The sequence below is a fragment of the Ochlerotatus camptorhynchus genome, unplaced genomic scaffold (assembly GCF_037179485.1).
Source record: "Ochlerotatus camptorhynchus isolate MF236.1 unplaced genomic scaffold, CSIRO-AGI_Acam_v1.1 ptg000040l, whole genome shotgun sequence".
Lineage (NCBI taxonomy): Eukaryota > Metazoa > Arthropoda > Insecta > Diptera > Culicidae > Ochlerotatus > Ochlerotatus camptorhynchus.
Window position 1 is genome coordinate 271,995 of NW_027040531.1, and position 20,510 is coordinate 292,504.

General features: G+C 40.5%; 1 protein-coding gene, 2 non-coding genes and 1 pseudogene across 3 annotated transcripts in view; 3 read left to right on the forward strand and 1 right to left on the reverse strand.

The window, feature by feature from the left end:
- Window positions 1-20,510, reverse strand: part of LOC135713013 (neuronal acetylcholine receptor subunit alpha-7-like) — a 382,027-nt gene that overhangs the window by 187,059 nt on the left and 174,458 nt on the right. The window lies entirely within an intron of this gene.
- TRNAV-AAC (transfer RNA valine (anticodon AAC)) lies at window positions 496-568 on the forward strand. The gene has a single exon. It is a non-coding gene; the product is annotated as a tRNA-Val (tRNA).
- LOC135712489 (uncharacterized) lies at window positions 2,797-12,978 on the forward strand (annotated as a pseudogene).
- Window positions 15,651-15,724, forward strand: TRNAN-GUU (transfer RNA asparagine (anticodon GUU)). Its single transcript has one exon. It is a non-coding gene; the product is annotated as a tRNA-Asn (tRNA).

Below are 20,510 nucleotides of genomic sequence, written 5' to 3' on the forward strand. Positions count from 1 at the left end.
GGTTTTCCACTCAAAATCACAAAACCATAGACTACTCCTTGCCTGAAAAATCTGCTTGCGTGAATGAGTGAAGCTTCTTTAGATTTTCCTCATATTCGAAGAGTTTTCCTGGCAAATCGAGCCGGTCTGACAGTAACCTTCGTGTTTGCGAACTTGAGTGAACGAAACTCAAATTTGAGTTGATTTAATCGAGCGTGCACGAGTGTGTATGGTCAACTTTCAGTCAAACTGATTCAACAAAACGAACGAGCGAATGAACGGTGGCATCTTGCTGCTTGTTCTCGTTTGCCGTTTTCGGTGACCCTTATCAAAGAATCTTGTTGTTGTTGTTGTTGTTGTTGTTGTTGTTGTTGTGCCTGACGATGTGCGGTGCTATTTTTTCTACTTTGTTCGCTTCAGAAGCGAATGTCGTCTATTTTCAGCTTAGAAGGAGCGATAAGTGAACGGTTCACGTTTTTTTTATTGAAGCTATTTTTAAGTAGCAACATCCCAGCGGTTTCCGTGGTGTAGTGGTTATCACATCCGCCTAACACGCGGAAGGCCCCCGGTTCGATCCCGGGCGGAAACAGGTAGCTTTTTATTGGCATGGTTTCCTGATTTTATCATCTGCTTTGTTCTCGCAGAAGCCTTTGCATAGGTAGAAATAATTCAATTTTTTTATTTTAATTAATTTATTTGTACAGGCTTAATCGAATAAACTTTACAGAGCCGGGTTATCATTTCCATTATACATTATCTATGTCTTATATTTAAAGTTAAAGGAACTGGACCGAATACTCGCGGTTGTATCGAGGTTAGTTGAGATTTACAATATTTTGGATGGGAAAAGGGAGAAGGAGGTTTGAAATGTGATTACAAATATTTAATTAATCCTAAAACATGAACTTATTTCTATTCATCTTGAAAACTAACATTAAAAAACCACACGTACAAAATACAAACTAAACACAAGGTTAAACAAATTTACAATCTAAGGTTAATAAAGGGCGAACACGAAATTATTGCGACACCGAAAATGTCATGCCAATTTTCTTATAATGTTTAGAATCAAACCAAAATTTTAGGGTAGTTTTATAAATATATTTACTTCAAAAATCAAAAGAAAAGTTAATCGATGGAGCCTTGAGTGTAAAATTGAACGCATTTTCGCTTGATGCCCTCCATCAAAGTCTTTACAGTGTCATCCGGTACCAGTTTCTCAGTTTTTTTTTTCCATTTTCTTAACATGTCCTTCTCGTCTTTGACTGTCTTCTTGCTCTTCCGAAGTTCCCGCTTCATTATTGCCCAGTACTGCTCCACCGGGCGCAGCTCCGGACAGTTTGGCGGATTCATGTCCTTTGGAACAAAATGGAAAGAATTGGCCTCATACCACTCCAGGACACTTTTAGAATAGTGGCATGATGCCAAATCTGGCCAAAATAGCGGAGCTTCGTCGTGCTGCTGCAAGAACGGCAAAAGGCGCTTCTCGAGGCACTCAGATTTGTAGATCTCGCCATTTACTGTGCCCTTTGTCACGAAAGACTCACTCCTCAGTCCGCAAGAGCAGATGGCCTGCCAAATGAGATATTTGGAGGCGAACTTCGACATTTTCTTCTTCTTGAATTTGTCGTCCACATCGAACTTGCTCTTGCCGGTGAAAATCTCCGACCCCGGAATTTGCTTAAAATCGGCTTTTATATACGTTTCGTCGTCCATCACACAGCAGCCATATTTTGTCAGCATCTTCTCGTAGAGCTTCCGTGCCCGAGTTTTAGCCGTCGATTGTTGCCGCTCATCGCGGTTTGGGAAGTTCTGTACCTTGTATGTATGTAGTCCAGCTCTCTTTTTTGCATTCTGGACGTAGCTCTGCGACATGCCGATCTTTTTGGCCAAATCACGGCTTGAGACGTTGGGATTTGCTTTAATCATCCGCTTCACCTTTCCCTCCGTCTTTTTGTTCTCCGGTCCCGGTTTTCTTCCAGCTCCTTTGCCGTGGTCCAACGTCAACCGCTCCTGGAACCGCTTCAACACTCTGGAGACGGTTGAATGGTAAATGTTCAACATTTTTCCCAACTGCCGGTGCGACAGGTCAGAAAATTCTAGGTGTTTGGAAAGAATTTGTTCTCTCAACTCGCGTTGGTTCACCTCCATTTTCGTTGAATCGAAAAACACGACTTCGAGTTTGACAGCATGTACACAATACACATCAATGAGAAAGTGTGCAAAATTTGGTTGATTTTTACCCAATGGTAAAAAAGTTATGCCCTGTTGAATGTGTCGCAATAATTTCGTGTTTGCCCTTTATTCTTAAAGTAAACATATGTATATGAGTTTCATAAACTCCAGATCGCGTCTAGCCAAAATATCCCGAACTGGAACATTAGGTTGTCTACCTCCATCCCGAAGGGAATCGTACAGCCCAGATCTGGCTCCACGATGCTCAGCACAAGACCAAATAATGTGATCGGCGTCTTGGTAACCTTGTCCACATTCACAGAGATTGCTATCCCCCAGCCCAACACGGAACAAGTGAGCGTTTAACGAATAGTGATTGGACATGCGGCGAGACATCAGACGTATGAAGTCTCGACCCACCTCCAACCCCTTGAACCAAGGACTCTTCGACACCTTAGGGATGATCAAATATAGTCATCTTCCCAAACTCCCTTCGCTCCATTTATTCTGCCAGCTGACGAATGATTGTTGACGATAAATGAAGAAAAACTCATCGTAGGCGAATTGTCGATCGTAAATATCGCCTTCCATAGCGCCCACCTTAGTAAGTGAGTCCGCCATCTCATTGCCCGGAATCGAGCAATGAGATGGGACCCATGCAAAGGTGATGACAAAAGATCTTAAAGATAAAGCACTTAGAAGCTCTCGTATTCTCATCAGAAAGGAGGAGTGCTTTACCGGTCTCATAGAGCAAATAGTCTCGACAGAACTGAGACTATCCGTAAAAATAAAATAGTGAGCTGGTAAGCAAGTGAGGTGATAGTTGCAAGCGTATAATGTATTGCCGCCAGTTCAGCAACATAAACGGAAGAAGGAGCTTGAAGCATTCGAAAGGCGCTATGAAATTCGTTATAAATACCAAATCCAGCGGACGCCTCTATTAGTGATCCATCTGTGAAGAACGACCTTGCGGAATCAACTTGGCCAAACTTTGCAGCGTAAATTGACGGAACAATCATGGAACGATGATGCTCTAAGTTTCCACGAATAGATAAATCAAAACTAACTGATTTGCTGAAGTCGGAGAACCATACACGATGAGGATTATGCTGTGAAGAGCTGACATCCTGTGTTATGTACACGTAGTACAATGACATAAAACGTGTTGAGGGCTTCGCTCAAGAAGTTGCTCAAAGTTTTCGATTACCAGGGGGTTTATAACTTCACAACGGGTGAGGAGCCTGAGCGACAATTCCGAAAACCGATCAGAGAGTGGCAACATGCCCGCCAACACTTCTAGACTCATCGTATGAGTCGACTGCATGCATCCTAACGCGATAAGACAACGATACTGGATACGTTCCAGTTTGATGATATGTGTTTTAGCCGCCTACTGGAAGCAAAAACTACCGTACTCTAAAACCGATAAAATCGTTGTCCGCTACAACGTTATAAGATCTTGCGGATGGGCTCCCCACCACGTTCCGGTAATTGTACGGAGAAAATTTATCCTTTGTTGGCATTTCCGCTTCAGATACTCAATGTGGGATCTCCATGTGCATTTGGAATCGAACCAGACCCCAAGATATTTGAAGGACATAGAATGAGTGATCGGTTTACCCAAAAGTTGAAGCTTCGGTTGTGCTGGGCTATGCTTCCTAGAAAAAACGACCAACTCAGTTTTCTCCGTGGAGAATTCGATACCTAGCTGAATAGCCCAAGTAGACAAATTGTCCAAGGTATCCTGTAAGGGTCCTTGCAGGTCAACCTCTTTTGGCCCTGTGATAGACACTACGCCATCATCTGCAAGTTGTCTCAACGTGCAATTGTCACGAAGACAATTGTCAATTTCTCTAACGTAGAAATTGTACAAAAGGGGGCTTAAACATGAGCCTTGGGGGAGACCCATGCACAGTGGTTCCTGGCTGGCCAAAACCTCAAAAATTAAAGTTGATATTTTTTATTTCAATATTTATTTTATCATTTTTAGATGTTAAGAGTATCTTAAATTGAATGATTTGTGCAGTTCTGTTGATTACATATTTGTTTATGGTTGTTATTGTGTAGCTTTTTGTTACTGTTTTGCTCAAATATAGCAAAAAATAATGTGTGTATCAACTTGGTTGCTTGAGAAGAAATGTTACTCGGCTTATTTCACGTCAAATGGATGGTAAAAAAGAATGTCTGCACTGTTTTAAGTGACAGTTTCAAATAAAAAATTAGCAAAAATATACTTTTTTACATTTAGACTAAGCAAAACATATGACGGACACATCCGCCCACTAACCAAAAGATAGCTAGAAAAGCTAGCTTTCAGATAGATTTTAATGTTTTTTGCGATTTTTTACGAAAGATGTTGAAATTAGGAATAACAAGTAAAGTGTTCTTTGGAAAATATCCGTTTCTAAGTTATATAATCTGCGGTGTATACTGTAGCAAGCTTCAAGCACACCAACACGCACACACATACACACACGTACCATATATCTATCTCTTATGGTTCATGAGTTATGATTTTTTTTTTAAACAAGCAGTTTAGGGTGGCATTCTTTAAATATCTTTTTATACGTTCACTTCTCGTGATATTTTTATACTAGACACTTTAAGAACTTTTTATGACCCATATTTTTGCTAAGTTGTTATCTCTTTTATTTGAAAAGTTATGGCTAGCTTTTGCTGAAAAATATTACTTTTTTTTATTAAATTAAAAGACATCATATCAAGAAGACTGGCAACTTTGCCAGAATCCAAGTGACAGATACAATAGCGCTGCGCTTGAGTGAAGGTGGAAGCAACGCATAGAAAAGTGAGCAAATACACAAACCTTTCTTCTGAGGATGTAATCTTTGCTATCAAATTCGTTCGAAGCATTTACCTTTGAGCGGCAGATGACACCATTGTACCTGTCTCATAGCGTTCATATGAGAAAATGGAAGAGTTGCCAGTCTTCTTGATTTGTTGTCTTCGATTAAATGCTTTAAACAGTAAAAGCTCTTGCAGTTTTTTTACAAAAAAATAAGAAAAAAAAAACGATGTTTCATATGAAATTGAATGTTTGAAAATCGGTTTGCTCCATTTTGAGATATTAACAATTGAAAAGAGCAATTTTTCGAAGAAAATAGCCTTTAACTTTCTCATGAAAAAGATAGTAACCTAGTTGCGTGAGAAAAAATATGCGTCATCAAAAGTTCTAAATGTAATGAGAATAATGTTTTTACGAGAAATTAACGCATGAAAAGATATTCAAAGAAACCCGATTTTAGTGGCCATCCTAAACTGCTTGTTTAAAAAAATCATAACTCATGAAACATAAAAGATAAAAACGTTGTGTATTCAACAAAGTTGCTTTGAATTGAATGTTCTACAACTGTTTAGAACACTGCTTTGATCTATCTCAAATAATAAAAAAGTTTGTATTTTTAATTCACCAATTTTATGGACCACCCTAATTTTACGAACATAAAAAGATTGAAAAAACATATGAAGCAAGTTTACCTAAGAAACCATATACCTAAAACTGACGGTTTGGGCGCAAACATTTTTGTCTTCATAAATACGGCTTTGGGACCATTGTGCATTGGTTCTGGCTCTACTATTCTCCTTTTCGTGACGTCTTGATTGTCAAGTTTTCTTCGTACAGCTAAAAAACATCTATTTTAACTATTTTATGCCTATTAGCAACAATTTTGAGGTTTTGGCCAACTTTTGTTCTAAGGGGAACCACTGTGCCATGTAGCTAAATCGAAAAGCTGTAGAGTTTCCATGAGAAAAGCTCATATGTTTTTCTGACAGCAAATTGTTCAAAAAATTATTCATTAATGGAGACAATCCACAAGCGTGGAGTTTCTCTGAAAGAACTTCAACGGATACTGAATCAAAAGCCCCCTTGATATCCAAGAACACAGAAGCCATTTGTTCTTTCTTAGTAAAAGCTAACTGAATTTCCGAGGAAAGCAACGCGAGACAGTCGTTCGGTCCCTTACCCCTACGGAAATCAAATTGATTATCTGAAAGAAGGTGGTTCGTCTCAACCCATTTGTCGAGGCGAAAAAGGATCATTTTCCGAATGCACGACAGCATCGCGATGGGCCGATACGAATTGTGATCCGCCGCGGGTTTATCAGGCTATCACCCTCACTCGTCTCCAATCGTCGGGAACAATATTGAGCTCCAAGAACTGATTGTACAAGTTCAACATGCGACTTAGCGACGTCTGGGAGGTTTTTCAGCAAGTTGAACTTGATTCTATCAGATCCCGGGGCAGAATTGCCACACGAAAGGAGAGCGAGTGAAAGTTCGACCATTGAAAAAGGCTGACTGATTTCGTCTACCGAATTCGCGGTTTCGCGAGGAATCAACTGCGACGGCACGGAATCCGGACACACTTTTCGCGCGAATTTAAGAATCCATCGATCCGAGTATTCCTCGCTTTCGTTGTTAGTAGACCGGTTACGCATTCTTCGCACCTTACCCCAAAGCGTATTCATAGACGTTTCACGCGACAATCCGTCTACAAACTGCCGCCAGTAACCCCGTTTTTTGGCCTTGATGAGGCTCTTGAGTTCGCGTTCAAGAGATGTGTATGCGTCGAAATGCTCGCGTGTTCCGCGTTTCCGAAAAAGTTTAAACGCGTCGGACTTTTTACGGTAAACCTCCGTGCATTGTTGATCCCACCAGAGCGATGGTGTTTTCTTACGAATAGACGATCGCGGCACCGGTCGTGTTTGAGCTTGAAGTGCGCTGTCGACGATGAGATTAGAGAGGAAATTATATTCCTCCAACGGCGGAAGCTCTTCCACTGACGATACTGAATCGTCTATCGCGGATTGGAACTTAGTCCAATCGATGTTACGGGTTAGATCATACGCGACGTTAACGGATTCTGACGAGTCGAACCCACTGGCAATCGAAATTTTGATCGGCAGATGATGCCAAGTGCAATCCAACGATAGTGAATTGGAGCAAAAGGTGAGGTCTAATCTGCTACCATTTGAGGATGGACCAGCCAAACGTGTTACTTCTCCATTGTTAAGTATTGTCATGTTGAAGTTGTCGCAGAGATCATAAATCAAAGTAGAACGGTTATCATCGTACAGCTCCCCAGCCTGTACCGTGGGAGTTAAAATCTCCCATGATCAACCATGGAGCGGGAAGCACCGCACATATGTCGAAAAGTTGTTTGCGATTAACAGAGACTCTAGGAACAATATAAACAGAAGCAATACAAAGGCTCTTACCTTTAATGGTAGTCTGACATGCGACAACTTCAATACCGGGGAATTCGAGTAGATTCACTCTATAGAAGGAATGGCACTTTTTGATCCCCAAAAGTACCCCTCCTCCACGTGAATCCTCACGATCCAATCGAATAATGTTAAAATCATAAAAAGGGAGATCAATTTCTGAAGAGAGCCATGTTTCACAGAGGGCAAATGCATCGCAATTATTGTTATGGACTAATTACTTAAACGAATCTAATTTCAGAATAAGGCTTCGACAATTCCACTGTAGAACAGTGATCAAATCCCCGACCTCGTTTGGAAAATTATCCATCGAAGGAGATGATAGCTGCAAGTAGGGGCCATTTTGAAGTCAATTGCTTCGAGAAGGATTTCACAGTGGGAAGCAATGTGAGGACAATGCTTTTCAGAGGATCAGAAATATCGAGATATTTGAGGATACCGTCCACAATGGCATCAAATGAGAACAGCCCCGATGAAGAAGGGACTTCTGTTCTTAAAATTGGGGTATCTGGGGTTTTCGATGTCCCCGGGAGAGGTGGAAAACCCTGGGTATAGTCAGTTCTGCGGAATCCAGGAGGAGTAGAAGTCTCCTTGTTGGCATTACTCCTTGATTTGGGCAAGCTGATTTGGGGTTCTTGATTTACAACTTTCCGCGAACGGATGCGTTTTCGTTTCCGTGCAGAACCTTCCGGAAAACTGAAAGAAGCTCCCTCCTCAGCCAAGTCAGAGTCAGACTCGTTATCTGACAAAAGAGAGAATGGATTTTTGTCGTTGGTCGATGGCGTAGCCGTGTTAAGCTTTTCTGCAAAAGACTGCCGGGAACGTTCCTTGAGTGAGCGTTGTAATTTCTCCCCCGTTGTTTGTACACCGGGCACGACGAGAGACCATGAAGAGTTCCTATACAGTACACGCATTTTGGTGCAGTGACTGTGCAGGCGCCATCCTCGTGCTTCTCTTCGCATTTGGAACAGCGTGCCTTGCTGCCACAGTGAGAGGCCGTATGTCCCAACTGCTTACAGTTTTGGCAGTTCATGACCCGGGGAACGAACAAACGCACTGGTAATCGAAGTTTGTACAGCTCGATGTAGGGGAAACAGCCCTATTGTTGCGGTTCGTTAGCAGCATTAGAAGCCTATTGTTGTGTATGTGTATCAATTTTGCTCAGATTTAAACTCATTCAAGCAAAACTACTGCTGCATCATGCATCTGAAATAAGAAATTGACTCTACCGTGTGCTACTGCTGGTTTTACTGGAATAGCGAAAAATAATGTTGAGAGGTTGTTACATTTGACTCATTAATAGGTTTTACATGTTGAGCTGAATGTGTTGATACTAAGGGAAACAGCCCTATTGTTGCGGCACGTTAGCAGCGTTAGAAGCCTATTGTTGTATATGGAGGTCTCCATACATAACAATAGGCTTCTAACGCTGCTAACGTATCGCACCAATAGGGCTGTTTCCCCTAGTGAGGAAGAGCTGAACCAGAAAAGGTCACACGGATCGAGTCTGTGGGGGTAAAACTCTTTTTACCCTCGCTGACAGATACTGAGCCCAGTTTTTGGACATCCAGTATCTTCACCGGGGGAAGCAAAGGGTTCTTGAAACGGCCAACCGCCTGCTTCTCCAAGATCTCGAGGGTCAGACTCGCTTCGGTGACCACATCTTCGATCTCTACATCACGAGCTGGGATGTAAACTCTATACTCGAGCGTAAAGAGCTGGGAGGCTGCAATCTCGGTAGCCTGCTTGAGGTTAGAGACGACAACACGAAGTTTATTGTGCCTAACCTTCGTGATTTCGGTCACGGCCTCACGGTGCTCCTCTGACCGTTATTATAAAAAATTTACTTCCATCAAAAGTGAGTATACCAATCGATTCGTTAGATCATTCTGCATCTCTGAAACAAATTTAAAAAAAATCGTAGGTTGCATTTTCGAGTTACGCCCTTTTAAAGGCGTAACTGCATAAATCTCACTACAAACATGCACAAATCGCAACACTTGCCGTTTTTTTTTAAGAACACAAGTAGGCATTGACAAACGTTTTTGACAAACGTGCCTTTTGTGAGTTGCAGCGCGCTTTCTTTTGCTTGAAATTTTATCATGGATAATCATGCAATCAACAAAAAAAAGTGTGCATTTTATGCCTTTCAAATCAAAAAACGTTAGACCGATCTCTAGTGCAATACGTCAAGTGATTAGGGATCATTACTTAAGCGATATTGATGTTCGAGAGTGGTATTATCCGTCCTCAATATGTGCCAAGTGTCGGATTTATTGCAGCCCTGTAAATGGAAATAGCTGAAAAGTGGTCCTACATAAATACAAGTTTAACTATTCTAAGCGTACGAGAACAAATTCAAAGTGCACTTGTTGCCCAGCTAAAGTATGGCAAAAAACTACCGGGAACAGTTCCTAGAAAGGAAAACCAACGTAATTCAAAACCGAGCAATTTAAACACTACTAAAGTCATACGCGAGGTCATACGCATGTATAATAAAGGGCGAACACGAAATTATTGCGACACATTCAACAGGGCATAACTTTTTTACCATTGGGTAAAAATCAACCAAATTTTGCTCACTTTCTCATTGATGTGTATTGTGTACATGCTGTCAAACTCGAAGTCGTGTTTTTCGATTAAACGAAAATGGAGGTGAACCAACGCGAGTTGAGAGAACAAATTCTTTCCAAACACCTGGACCTGTCCTGACCTGTCGCACCGGCAGTTGGGAAAAATGTTGAACATTCACAATTCAACTGTCTCCAGAGTGTTGAAGCGGTTCCAGGAGCGGTTGACGTTAGACCCCGGCAAAGGAGCTGGAAGAAAACCGGGACCGGAGAACAAAAAGACGGAGGGAAAGGTGAAGCGGATGATTAAAGCAAATCCCAACGTCTCAAGCCGTGATTTGGCTAAAAAGATCGGCATGTCGCAGAGCTACGTCCAGAATGCAAAGAAGAGAGCTGGACTACATACATACAAGGTACAGAACTTCCCAAACCGCGATGAGCGGCAACAATCGACGGCTAAAACTCGGGCACGGAAGCTCTACGAGAAGATGCTGACAAAATATGGCTGCTGTGTGATGGACGACGAAACGTATATAAAAGCCGATTTTAAGCAAATTCCGGGGTTAGTGTTTTTCACCGGCAAGAGCAAGTTCGATGTGGACGACAAATTTAAGAAGAAGAAAATGTCGAAGTTCGCCTCCAAATATCTCATTTGGCAGGCCATCTGCTCTTCCGGACTGAGGAGTGAGCCTTTCGTGACAAAGGGCACAGTAAATGGCGAGATCTACAAATCTGAGTGCCTCGAGAAGCGCCTTTTGCCGTTCTTGCAGCAGCACGACGAAGCTCTGCTATTTTGGCCAGATTTGGCATCATGCCACTATTCTAAAAGTGTCCTGCAGTGGTATGAGGCCAATTCTGTCCATTTTGTTCCAAAGGACATGAATCCGCCAAATTGTCCGGAGCTGCGCCCGGTGGAGCAGTACTGGGCAATAATGAAGCGGGAACTTCGGAAGAGCAAGAAGACATTCAAAGACGAGGAGGACATGTTAAGAAAATGGAAAAAAAAACTGAGAAACTGGATGACACTGTAAAGACTTTGATGGAGGGCATCAAGCGAAAATGCGTTCAATTTTACACTCAAGGCTCCATCGATTAACTTTTCTTTTGATTTTTAAAGTAAATATATTTATAAAACTACCCTAAAATTTTGGTTTGATTCTAAACATTATAAGAAAATTGGCATGACATTTTCTGTTTCGCAATAATTTCGTGTTCGCCCTTTACTTGTCTAACGGAAATCGGACGAGGGAACAATCACGTTTGTACTGTCACTGAGCGTTCAGAAAATTTAGCAAGAATTCTGAAAGAAAATAATTCTCCACCAAAGGCATCAGAAGCAGCTGTGTCAAAGTTTCTAGCCGAAAAAGTCTCAACTTCAGGTAAAACAGCAACTGATGTATTTCAGAATGTAGCTTTAACGTTTTATTTGCTTCATACAGGTTCTGAAAACATTCGCTTATCAAATCGTCGAGGAAAACCATCCGTATTTCTAAAATCTAATTCTACTGTATCTTTGACACAACTGAAATGCATGCGGACGGAAGATATGTTCAAAGTGAAGACGGAGAATAACTTGAGCATGCGGAAGACTCTTGGTAATATTTTATTTAGGATTTGCCGAAGCTTTTGATTTGCTTATTGGTTAGTTGATTTACAGGCATCATGAAAGGTTTAAAACGAGGTGGAGTGAGCTTTGAAACTGGCTTAAAAGGAAAACTTTCCAAACTGAACTCACAGCTTGGAGATTTGTTTGTATTGTAGAGCTAGGAGAAGTAGCCAAAGGTAAAACTCAAAAAGGTACATCTTTTAAAGAAATCTAAATTAAAATGCTCTTTTCTAGCTGAAAACGTCCATCTTGGTCAATGCGCTGATGTTCCAGTTATATTTTGTAATAATATACCTGAGTTGCTTCAACGAATCAAGAAAAGTAGACACGCCAGTGAGGAAGAACTTTTCATAAAGCTTGGTATCGACGAGGGAGGAGGATTTTTTAAGATCACTCTCTCTATTGTATCCAAAACCCAAAATAATTCCGCAGATTATTTTAAAGACAGCGGCGTGAAACGGCTCCATATTTTGACATTGGCTCCAAATCTTGCCGAAAAATATGAATATATTTTTTTAATCTGGAATGGTCTTTTGAAGCTGAATCACTTGGAATCGATTACTGCCGGTGATTTAAAGATCATTAACGCGATTATTGGAATAATGGCGCATTGATCTACCCACCCCTGTCCATATTGTGTAACAGAAAAATCAAACCTTGCATTGCAAAGTGGAGTGGCCCGTACGATTGGAAACATTCGGGAAAATTCCAATAAAGACCCATGTTCCAAAAATCGTAAAAAATATGCTAGCTGCATTAAACCACCACTGGTTTTCGGCCAAGACAGCACTCATGTTTTGCTGGTAAGCCCTCCGCCTCCACTTCACGTGACACTTGGGATCGTGAACATGGTTTTTCAAGCAGTGGAGAAACAAAGTCCAGACTGGGCAGATTTATGGATCGAAAAGGCTCATGTACGACATCAACAGCGAACATACGGTTTTACAGGACGAGCATGCCACAGTTTCCTTGATGCTGTCGATGTTCTCCGAGAAAACGAAGATTTGCTAAACTATGTTGATGTAAGGTACAGTTGTTTTTCGATCAGCAGGTATAAAACTAATGACTGTTACTTTTTATAGGTCCTGAAACACATTCAAAATGCGTGCAAGAAATGCTTCTCATTCGAACTTGTACCCGGATTTGAAGAAGATATTAATAAGTTTGTCGAATACTGGGAAATGTTGCATCTACCAAAATCGTCCATATAACCAAGTTTCACGTGAAAGAGTTTTGTAACGCAACTGGACAAGGTTTGGGTTGGCACAACGAGCAGGCGTCCGAATCGGTTCACAGCGACTTTTTATTGACTTGGGAAAGATACAAGACCACGAAAACATCAAAAATATACAAATCTCAACATCTGCGTGCTGTCGTTGACTTGAATAGTGTTCATTTGTGTTAAACCACTTTGAGAACCACTCATTAATTATATTTAGGTTTATTAGCTGGATAAGCTCGCGATTGGGGATTTTTCTGAGCCTGTCCTTTGCCAGACTGATACGACGAAGCAGGGATGAAAGAAAGTACAGCTTTCTCCCGAAGAACGCGTTACCCACTGAGTTGGACCCACCGCTTTTTCAACCAAGCGCTTTGATTTTCTGCATTTTCTCACATGCAAAAAATCAGACCGGCTGGTTGAAACCCCGCCGAGAAAAAGCGGTGGGTGCAACTCAGTGGGTAACACGTTCTTCGGGGGATAGCCTGTAATATTCAATGATTGTTTATTCTCGTTCCTATTTACACGATTCGTATACCGGATATTTTGATTGTGGTAGTGGCATTTGTTGTATCTAACAGTAGTGTTACTCACACAATTTAAACATATTATGTAGGGGAAACAGTCCTATTGTTGCGGTACGTTAGAAGCGTTAGAAGCCTATTGTTGTGTATGGAGGTCTTCATACGCATCGATCACAATGTTGCAAAGTATGTGTTTGACACATTAAACCTGCCAATATTGCTTTTAGAGCTACACAATCAGTGATTTTACGAATTCGTGAGTGCTCACTCTGAGTGAACGGTCACGAATCATAAAATCGCTGATTATGATACTCTGAAAGCGAAATTGACAGGTTTTATGAAGCAAACACATTCTTTGCAACCTCTTACTTACTTACACGTACAACATATCATTATAACACCTAGGTAATGATTTGATAATTCAAAGAAAAAAAAAACATGTTTTTTATAGCAAGTGGGTGGAACCAACCCTGCAATGGGTCACTTTCACCTCAAAGCCTTGATAAACCATTCAATGTTACTTGGATATTCACCTCAATTTTAGTTACTGAAACTATACTCCCTTCAGTCCATAATTCACCTCTTAATTCTGACAAACCACACCGGTCCGAACCATTTCGGGTGGTCATCCGGACCGGACTCTGAAAATGAACCATCTGTTCCGGCTCTCGCTGCCGAGAAAAACCAATCCACAGACAGTTCGGTAGCAACTGTTACCCATGTTTTCAAATACTCCGCTTCGACATTAATCCACCCTGGAGCAAGGTTCGCCTTTCGTTATTGAACAATCTCAAGCTCTGGTGCGCTGAAAAGTCTGTCCCATCCCATCAATGTAAAGCAAATAAAACCGAGTTCCCATTTAACCAGGGGTAATTCTTCCTGCCGATTTTTCCCGGGGTCCAGCGCGCAAGCATCGTGGCGGCGAATGGAAGCCTCAAGGCGATAAAAGTAAATAAAATAATATTTTTATTACTTTCACGTGCGCTGCCACCCTCCGGCTGTGTTGGTCGTAATATCGGAGCTCGGAGTTTTCAGAGGAAAACCGAGTTGCAAAAATTGCTCGACCATGGGAAATATTCCGTTTTCGAGCACACTTGCGGTTGTCTTGGTACTCCTCCGGTGATGGTTCGCATCAGGAATGTGAGTTAGGAAAAGGAGTAACGTGCCCGAGACTACCTCATACATCCGACGCTGGCGACGGCGACGGGTAGGCTATCAAAACTGATTTTACATAAACATTTAAGGACTTAAGTGGATTTGGACGACACTTTATGAACAGTCGTGCTCACACGGCCAAATTCTTTGCGAATGACCTGCCAGTCGTTAGCTGCTAACGTTTTCTGTTTTTTTTTTTTTTTCGGTAGAAGGTGGGCAATGATTTCCAAATTGAGTGACTGATTTTGAATTGATGACAGCTGCTGGGGTTGACAGACAGTGCCTTCTACGAGAGGACATGCTCTCGGATGGGAATATGTCCAATTTGAGAACCTATTTTGTTCCATTATGAAGGTAAGTTTAGAAATTTTATAAAATGTGGGGTGCACTACAAGTAATGATCATTTTACCTTTCAAAGTTGAGATTTATATTCGAAATACTAAATTCAATATGAATAAACCAAAACTTGCTGTGAAATAAGTTCAAGCAGTATTTGCATAGGGTAGGTGTTCCAGTAATAGTGGTGTACCTATAGTTGCGGTATGGGGATTGTGCCGGAATAATGAGGGAAAATACAGCAGATTTGCATTTTTCAAACTTGACATTAAACCAAAAATGACGGAAAACAATTGACTTTCCTTAAGATTTTAACTCCTTTGCACCTATAGTTGCGGTAGAGTTCCTATAATAGTGGAAGCAATAAGAACATAGTGCGTTCTACTATTGTAGGAATCAATGTTAGCAACTACCACTACTACTGGAACAATGTTCCTATTAATGAAGGACAAGTTTTCGAAAAATTTGTACAATTTAATTACGATGTAATATTTTTCTATCAAAATATAGATTGCAGGCTAGGGTTGGTGAGCCAGTAGTGGAGGAGCTTAGACAATTTATTTATGAAAAATAAATAAACGAGGTACATACAATTTTCATAACTCAAACTATGAAAATTGTATGTACCTCGTTTATTTATTTTTCATAAATAAATTGTCTTAGCTCCTCCACTACTGGCTCACCAACCCAAACTCTAAATTTACTGGAAGTGAAAACTTCTGTTCAGTAGTCGCATTTCGATTATCGGGACGAGAAATTTTAATAAATAGAGTCCTATTTTCAACCAAAAACAAAATTTGCTTATGGCACTGGTTGGCCTTCAGATGGAAGTGTTGCCATCTGCCTTCGTGGCGCAACTGGTTAGCGCGTTCGGCTGTTAACCGAAAGGTTGGTGGTTCGAGTCCACCCGGGGGCGGTATGTTTTTTTGTGATATCTCGCATTTGATTAATTTACAAACCACAGCTCAATATTTCCAGCTAAAAATTTATCATCACCCCACCCACCAATCACTTCACTCCCCGACAACGACAGATTAGAGTCAGCTAAAGTTCGAATCAGCACGTACCACCTACCTACCGACATTTGTGTGTGCCAATTTTGATTCTCCCCGCTGTCAGCTGTGCGATAAGCTTCCTTCCTGTTCCAACATGCCCCCCCCATCCACGGCATCGCATCGTATCAGCAGACGATGGCAGACAGAGAAATATCATTCCTAATCAGCACTTGTTATCGACAGCCTTCGATGATGGTTTAGCAACAAAACTAGGTAGATGTGACTCAGCGGGAACATCTTTTGTCCAGAGCATGGCCAGCGTGAAAGCACGTTTACACTACTACTACGGAAGCGAATGGCAACAGCCCGGAAAATCTGATCCCGGAATTTATGAGCAAACTAATAACGCTAAATCATGCCGGAACGATATCTGGCACTGATTTAGCAGTTTTCCGTCTCGTGCACGCATTTCGGTTTGAGGATGGTCGTGATGATGCTGGCGCCTGGAGTAAAGGAACGCCATGGCAGGTGGTGTGAAGATGGCCTCTTTAATTGACGACGCATACTTTCAGGGTGAAAAAGTCGTTTGCTATAGATGCTAGAACTTGTAACCCTGAACTTTTCTCCACAAAGCTCAAGCATGCAAAAAGTGGTAGGTTATTGATTGTCATTGGTTTCACCGTCGGGGTTAACCTCAATCTGATGACAGTTCAGTGGTACTGTTTACGTGGACTTAGTCGATTTTTTCTTGGGTAGATTTTTTGGATAATTTTTCAGATTGCAGTGAGATGTAAACCACACTTTTGCAATGTCCACGAGCAACATCCTTTCACCACGCATTTCCTCGAAAATTTCCAAGTTAAAATACGGAAATTTTAAAATATATATTTTTCGAAAAAACGACTAAGTCCTTGTAAACAGTACCACTGAACTGTCAAAAAGGTTCAGCCGATTAACACTGAGTTCATTTGTGACGTCACGCTGCAGTACCTAATAGAAGGACCAAGGTATTGGCACTTCCACTCAAAATTACACCCTGAAAATTAATACCACAGTAATCCAAATAGAATTCAAATCAATAAATCAGCTAAAGAAAAAAAAATGGAAAACTCGAGCTATTCAATGGACGCAAGATTTTTCGTGAAGGTTGATTATTTAATTCGAGCTAAAAGCCTAAATCTCACGTAATATTTGAAAAGGGCCTTTCCTCAATAGACGAGTGCACGGATGGATTTGCGTTCACTCACTAGACAAAAAGTGACACAACAGCGGGGCCCTGTTTACTAAAAATGAACACATGAATAATACTCACGTAACATTTGAAACCGGCCTATCAACTTTCGTACACAAAACTTGTTAGGCCTTTTTCGCGCGAACCAAATACGCCCACGCAAACTAACATCACCATCGGGTAGGGGAAATTCCCCCCTTTCCGATAGTGCTTTTGGTTTGCGTGGACGTACTTCGGTTCTCGTGGAAAGGACCTAGCAAATTATTTACAAAAGTTGATAGGCTCTTTTCAAATGTTACGTGAGCATTATTCATGTGTTCATTTTTAGTAAACAGGGCCCGCTGTTGTGTCAAACTTTTTTCAGTAGATGAACAAAAGTTCACCCGTTCACTCGTCTATGATCGATTCACTTCATCGACTTTCTCTTTGGTTTACCCTGGGGGGGACGTGCTGTCAAATCAGCCTACTGATCATCTTGTATGAAACTGGTTCCAAACGTAAACAAACTCTGTAGGTTTCTTATGGCTTGTTTACGTTTGGAACCAGTTATGCGAGGTAGGCGAAGATTGTTCGTATTTGACAGCCACCTCCCCCCCTTGGGTTTACCACGGCATCATAAACGAATTTCTCGCTAAGCTCGACAGAAGATGATGTTAGCTTGCGCCTGAATCAACACACTGAATGGGAAACTCATTTCGACAGTGAGCATGCATAAGGGCGTAAAGGCGATGATCGGTTCTCTTTGTCAATTTTCTCTTTTGTTAATGCTGTTGCTTTTGATAGCCAATACAACCTGAACAAATTCTAGAAAATTGTTTCGCTTAGCTGTAGCAATGCAAAGAGAATATCGATGAAGAGAATAGATCAACAATGATAGGCCCTTTCCTCGTCTTGCGCAAGAAAAAATAAATTGAATTTAAAAACGTATATAGTTGTTAGTGAATGTTGATGAAATCCTAATTAATTCAATAGATCAAATTAATGCCAAATGGAGAAAATTTACTTTCAGACTTTACCCTCTCCGATTTCCATGAAACTTTGTATAATTGTTTGTTATGGGGAAAATTTTCACATATGTGTCAATTTGGATCTTGTATCTTTTTTTATCAAAATTGCGTCTTCGAATTTTTTCAATAAGCTGTAGCATCAATAAGTCACATCTGATCGAAATGATGATTGAGACAAAAATGTAGGAAAAAGTAAAAAAAAGCTTCTAGGATATATCATTTATTATAGCAAATTCTTAGCAAAAATTAAAAAAAAAATGGTTCAAACTTAAACATTTAAAAATATAATTTATCAAATTTTATGATCTTTTTTTTTTTAAACTCATAAAAATTAAAGCTTTTGATATATTTCAAATATTAAAACTTTGAACTCTTGAAAAGTGATAAAAATGGTAGAACATCAGCTTTTAGTAAAATTTATGAACTTTTAGTTAGTACGCTTGTTTGGAAGCGAGATTCCCGGTTGGCAACCCTGCCATTGTTAACAGCTGACAAATTCTAGCAACCAAAAAAAAAACCAAAGAAAAATTTAAGAACAGCATATTTTTATCAGTGGGCCCAATATTTCGATCCATAGGCCAACATTAGAGCCGTTCAGTTTTTTTTTTAAATCTTAATTAGGGGGATTTTTAGCCTTTGGCTACTTCATCTCCGTAAAAAGCCGTTTCGGTGTTCACTCGGCTGACGACAGAAGCAAGCCACTCTCGATGTGTGTCAAGTGATCGTCTGTTTACTCGGCAGCAACCATTGTGTGGTCCTCCTTATTGTTCTTCATCCGCAGTTCTTTCGGTCGATGCGTCGTCGACTTTGAAAAGCAACCGTTTCGTGATGAGTGCGTGAGTGATGACCACATTTTGCGTCCATTGTTGCGATGGAAGCGCTCTGCCCCTCGTTGGCGATACTGCCATACAATGAAACCACTGGAAGTGGATCCCATTCGGATGGAGGGTGCTTATTGTGTTGTATCTTTTGTCTACAATATTACGATGTTTTGCATAATGAACAAGAATTCTCGGCTCTGTAAAGTTAATTCTGAGCCTTTTCAAATAAATTAATCAACAAAAAAATGAGAGTCGTTCCACTATTTTTATTTTATTCAATAACATTGTCTCTTTTGTATAAATATATCCTAAATCGGAAATGGCAGCCGGACAACGGATATGTTGAGGTCAACTTTGTTCATAAGAAATTCATAAAAAATTGCTCTCAACTCAGCGTCCCACATAAAAAGATTGTTTTACTGGGGTCACTATTTTTACTGGGTTTTCGAACTGCTGAAAACGTCAATAAATTGTAAATTTTTTACTATCAGTTTATCCGGACTTCTCCGCAATTTCTACGAAATTCTCGGAATATCCCTGAAATTCACGGAATTTACCTCTAAATTCTCGGAATTGCCCTGAAATTCTCCTCATCTCCTCATCCCCGAGCTTCTTGGAGTTTCCCCGAAATTCTATGAATTTCCGTGAAATTTCGGAAACCCTCCGAATTCTTGGAATTTACCAGAAATTCTGGGAATTTCTCAGGAAATTCTTGGTTCCCGGAAATTTTTGAATTTTCCTCGAAATTCTTGGAATTTACCAGAAACTCTTGGAATTTCACTGAAATTCTGAATTTTTTAATTTCCTCGAAATTCTAGAAATTTCCTCGAATCTCTTGGAGACTCCCTTAAAAACTTGGAATTTCCCTGAATTTTTTGGAATTTCCCCGGAATTCTGGGAATTTTTCAGAAATTATTGTAATTTCCCCGAGATTCTTGGAATTTCCCTGTAGTTCTGGGATTTTCCCCAAAATTCTTGAAATTTACCAAAAATGCTTAAAAATTCCCCGAAATTCTAGGAATTTCCCCGAGATTCTTGGAATTACTCCGAAATTCTTGGAACTTCCCCGAAATTCTTGGAAATTTCTCGAAATTCTTGAAACTTGCTCGAAATTCTTGAAACTTGCTCGACATTCTTGAAACATCCAGGAAATTTTTAGAATTTCCCCGAAATTCTAAGAATTTCCCCGAAATTCTAAGAATTCCCCGAAATTCTAAGAATTTCCCCGAAATTCTAGGAATTTCCCCGCGATTCTAGGAATTTCCCCGAAACTCTAGGAATTTCCCCGAAATTCTAGGAATCTCCCCGAAATTCTAGGAACTTCCCCGAAATTCTAGGAATTTCCCTGAAATTCTTGTAATTTTCCTAAAATACAAAATGCTTAGAATTTCCCCTAAATGCTTAGAATTTCCCCGAAATTCTTGGAATTTCTCCGAAATTCTTGGAATTTCCCTGAAATTCTCGGAATTTCCCTGAAATTCTTGAAATTTCTTTGAAATTCTTGCAATTTACCCCAAAATTCTTGCAACTCCCCGAAATTCTTGCAATTCCCCGAAATTCTTGGAATTTCCCCGAAACTCCTGGAATTTTCTCGAAATTTCCTTAAAATTCTTGAAATATACCTGAAATTCTTGGAATTTTTCCGAAC